Source organism: Antechinus flavipes, chromosome 2, assembly GCF_016432865.1.
Source record: "Antechinus flavipes isolate AdamAnt ecotype Samford, QLD, Australia chromosome 2, AdamAnt_v2, whole genome shotgun sequence".
NCBI lineage: Eukaryota > Metazoa > Chordata > Mammalia > Dasyuromorphia > Dasyuridae > Antechinus > Antechinus flavipes.
In genome coordinates this window covers 175,853,277-175,858,295 of record NC_067399.1, presented here as the reverse complement: position 1 = coordinate 175,858,295, position 5,019 = coordinate 175,853,277, and the positions used below count along the sequence as shown (strand labels likewise).

At 39.3% G+C, this 5,019-nt stretch overlaps 1 pseudogene; it reads left to right on the top strand.

Annotated features, from left to right (window-relative positions):
- Positions 1 to 2,138: 2,138 nt before the first annotated feature.
- LOC127552421 (ornithine decarboxylase-like) lies at positions 2,139 to 3,525 on the top strand (annotated as a pseudogene).
- The last annotated feature ends 1,494 nt before the right edge of the window (positions 3,526 to 5,019 follow it).

Sequence of the window (5,019 nt, the reverse complement as noted above, 5' to 3'; positions counted from 1 at the left end):
CTTTTGTTTTAGAATACAGGTGGTCACAGCATTCCTGACTTCTCAGGGAGGTGAGAACCCCAAAAAGGAGGTGATCATGCCCTCCCTGACATCTCAGGAAGGGAGATGAAAAGCACCAAAGGGAAGTGGGGATTGCTAGCGGGTTTCTGGCCTGAAGGGTCTTATTAGAAACAGATATGCACAAACCCATCAGCATGGGAGGTATTACACAAGCACATAGCAAAAATGTACAGGCTATCGGTGATGAGTCTCCCCACAGCCAGTGCAGACTCAATGTGGTGTAACAAACATGAATTGTACATGCAAGTAGTGATATAACAAACAATATAGATCAATACAGTGTTGTAAAAGATTTTCAGAAGTCCTAGAAGGAGGGTATGTAAACAACAGTCAAACATACGCCTTCTTCAGCAGCCAAGAGATAGTCCAAAACCAAACTATTGTCCATTGCTTCACATATCAGGGAATCCAATTATCCCCCCAAGTTTTTGAAGTCCTACAACAGTCTTTTTATGTGTTAGGGAATCCAATGATTCCAGCAGATTTTGAAATCTTGTAACAGTCTTATCATTTCTCAGAAAATCCAATGATTCCTGAGGGCTTTCAAGTCCTACAACAATCTTATCATGTCTCAGAGAATCCAATGATTCCTGAGGGTTTTCAAGTCCTACAACAGTCTTATCATGTCTCAAGAGAATCCAATGACTCCTGAGGGTTTTCAAGTCCTACAACAGTTTTATCATATCTCAGAGAATCCAATCATTCCTGAGGGTTTTGAAGTCCAACAATTTTCGATGTCCATGAGTCAAACGCCATAACTGCCATGCTCATTCAGTGGTGGGCACAGTCAGTGATGGAACCACCTGATGTTTCTTGGATCTTCTCCTTCGTTTCAAGGGTCTGCTCTGTCTCTCTCCAATGGACAAGGTGAATACGGCTCGTTGGCACCCATCTGATTCCTTCTCCACCTGTAGAGATACAAGCAAACCCTCTCCCCCAAGCAGTTAGCCTATCTGGTCCCTTCCATTCACCACTTTCTGGGTCTCTCCACATCACCTGGCGATTATCTAAAGATAGTGGAGCTGCTCGCACTGGACACTGCCCTTCCGGTGGGTTATAAAACCTGTCTGCCAGAGTCAGTATATCTTTGTCAAAAATCAAAAAGTTAATCATATAAAGGGTTAGATTTAGAAGTTCTCTAGGGTTACCCGTGGCTCCCCCTTTCTTTTGTTTTTGGAGTAGCATCTTAATGTCTCTGTTTCTCCTCTCTACTATTGCCTGTCCTTGAGGATTAAAAGGTATGCCAGTGGTGTGTAAAATCTTATACTGTGCACAAAAGTGTGCAAAATGTTTAGAAGCATAATGCAGATCCATTATCTGTTTTTATGGCTTGTGGCACACCCATAATTGCAAATGCTTGGATAAAGAATTCAGTGACTACTCAGGCTGTCTCTTTTGCTGCTGGTATTGCAAAAGTGAATCCTGAAAAGGTGTCTATCACAACATGGATAAAAGACAGGTGAACAAAAGATTTATAATGGGTCACATCCATTTGCCAAATTTCATTGGGTCTCAAACCATGAGGGTTCTTCCCTGGAGGTAGTGTAGGAGTGTGGAAAGGAAGGCAAGCCGTACAGGCTTTTACTATGCTCCTAGCTTCCATTCTTGTTATTTCAAATTGTCAACATAAAACTTGAGCAGCCTGATGATATTTAAAATGAGATTATTGGGCTTCTTGAAATAAAGGAGTATTGGCCAACACGGTTAGAAGGCTATCTGCCTTTGAATTACCATCAAAAAGAAGACCTGGGTCAGATCCCTTCAGCCTCCACCACCAGTAGCTCCTCTGCTACCAGCTCTTGTGCCACCTTGGGTGGGCGACTTAGTGCGTCTCCTCCAGCTGGGCAGGAGGTGAATGAGTGGGGGCGGAGGTTGGGGGGAAGGCAGTATAGCCATCGAATTCCTTTCATCTTGAGCATCTCCATGGGGTCTGCCCACTCCATCCTTGCCCTTTAAGAGAACATCCAGTGCAATGGCTGTACCAAAGGGACATTTGTAGCCTTGTATTTAATAGGACTTTATCCTCCTGGAGAACCACCTTGTGTATAAAGCTGAAAATAGTGTGTCTTTAAATTCCATCTTTTAGTTTTCCGTTTTGTTGCATTTTAAAGGAAAACCAAGAAACCATGAACAACTTTAGCAATGATGAATTTAACTTCAATTTCCTGGATGAAGGCTTTACTGCAAAGGAGATTCTGGACCAGAAAATTAATGAAGTTTCTTCTTCTGATGATAAAGATATCTTCTATGTTGCTGACCTTGGTGACGTCCTTAAAAAACATTTGAGATGGTACAAAGCTCTTCCTTGAGTAACTCCTTTTTGTGTTGTTAAATGTAATGACAGCAATAAAGATACTTGCTACTATAGGAGTAGGATTTGATTGTGCTAGCAAGACTTAAATACAATTAGTACAGAGAGGGTGCTTCCAGAGTGGATAATTTATGCAAATCCACGCAAACAAGTGTCACAAATTAAGTATGCTGCCAACAATGGAGTACAAATGATGACTTTTGATAGTGAAATAGAGCTAATGAAAGAGCCAGAGCTCATCCAAAGGCAAAGCTTGTTTTGAGGATTGCCACTGATGACTCCAAAGCTGTCTGTTGGCTAAGTGTTAAATTTGGTGCCACTCTCAAAACTAGTAGGCTACTTCTTGAGTGAGCAAAGAAACTGAATATTGATATTATTGGAGTTAGTTTCCATGTGGGAAGTGGTTGTATTGATCCAGAAATCTTTCTCCAAGCAGTTTCTGATGCCCAATGTGTCTTTGACATGGGAGTGAATTTGGTTTCAACATGTATCTTGTTGATATTGGTGGTGGTTTTTCTGGTTCTGAAGATGTAAAGCTTAAGTTTGAAGAGATCTCAAGTGTAATCAGTCCAGCATTGGACAAGTATTTTTCTTCTGACTTTGGAGGGAGAATCATAACTGAACTAGGAAGATACTGTGTTGCATCAGCTTTCATGCTAGCAGTTAATATTATTGCCAAAAAACTTGTATTAAGGGAACAGACAGGTTCTGATGATGAAGATGAGACAAACGACCAAACCTTTATATACTATGTAAATGATGGAGTATATGAATCATTTAATTGCATCCTTTCTGATCATGCACATGTTAAACCTATTTTACAAAGGAGACCCAAACCAGATGAGAAGTATTATTCTTCTAGCATATGGGGACCAACATGTGATGGCCTTGATCGAATTATTGAACACTGTGATTTACCAGAAATGCCTGTAGGAGATTGGATGCTGTTTCAAAACATGGGTGCTTACACTGTTCCTGCTGCTTCCACTTTTAATGGATTTCAGAGACCCACTATCTATTATGTGATGTCTGGGCCAGCATGGCAATGTATGCAACAAATCAAGAACCAAGGTTTTCTGGCAGAAGTAGAGGATCAGGATATCAACACTTTGCCATTATCTTGCAGTTGGGAAAGTGGAATGGAACATCACTAGACAATTTGTACTTTAGCTAGTATTAATGTATAGAAGCTGTTTGTAGACATTAATTGCAAATTTAGCTTGAATTAGAGCATTTTGGGGGACCATTGACTTAATTCCTGCTAGAGTTTTTAAATGTTTTAAGAAATAGGATTGGCACAAATGCAACAATATGGAAGATGTAAGAGATGGGGTCATACTTATCTGTGTTCCTATGGAAACTATTTGAATATTTGTTTTATATGGATTTTTATTCACTTTTCAAATATGCTTCTAAAGATTGCCTCTCAACTGCTAAGCAAGCATTTGTATTTTGTATAATAGCATAATGGGATTGAGCTTAGTGTTGTGACCTCTTTTAAAATAAAAGTATATTGAAATTAAAAAATAGGACCTGGAAGTCCACTATGAGAATGGACATGCAAGATATAAATCTTACCTGGATGCTTTCTCACTTGCTCTTGAAGTTCCTTAAAAAGCTGATATATATTAGAGGCTACAAATTTTATTTGGGTTGAATAGGCTGAATCAGATATTATATTTATATCTCCTGGATAACAAGTAAGAGCTAAAATGATTGCATACAATTCATTCTTTTTTTTTTTTTAATAAGTTTTTATTGACAGAATCCATGCCAGGGTAATTTTTTACAACATTATCCCTTGCACTCACTTCTGTTCCGATTTTTCCCCTCCCTCACTCCACCCCCTCCCCTAGATGGCAAGCAGTCCTTTACATGTTAAATAGGTTATAGGCATACAATTCATGCTGCTGAGTGGACTGAAAAGGAGTTCTGACTACTCTCTTTATAGTTAAGTCATGAGAGTAGACAGCACAAATATTGTGTTTGGATGCATCTGTAAAGATAATTGGTCCTTTAAGAGGAACTTTAGAAACCTTTTCTTCAAGAATCCATCGCCAATTATATAATAATCTGGTTATCTTTAATGGAGACCCATGTGCAAAATTTGGAGCTGTGGCCAATAAAATTTGCCACTCTGGGATGGTTTCATGGCACACATTAATTTGTGTATCAGTATAAAAGTATTGTCAGGTCTTATCCCAGATAATTGTACTGCTCGCTTAATGGCCTTTAATAAAATTCTAGCCACAAGCACTGGGTAATTTTGCTCTGGTTGTGCAGGTAGGTTCACCCACTCTATCACACTGTCTCCTTGATGAAGGACTGCTGTGGGTGCCTCTTGTGTAGCAAAAACTGATATTTCCTTTTTGAGTGACTCTTTCAACCATATGGGATAAAACTAGTTCAGCTTCTCTCAAAGCCTCTTGAGTTTCTTTTGTAAGCTGGTGTGGTGAGTTTAAAGCACTGTCTCCCCTTACATATAATGGTTGTAACTGATAAGTAGTTAAGCCTAACACTGGACGCATCCATTGGGTATCTCCTATTAATTTCTTAAAGTCATTTAAGGTGTTTAGCTTCTCTGTTCTTAAGGACAGTTTTTATACTGTAAGCACCTTAGGATATACTTCATATCCTAAATATTGAAA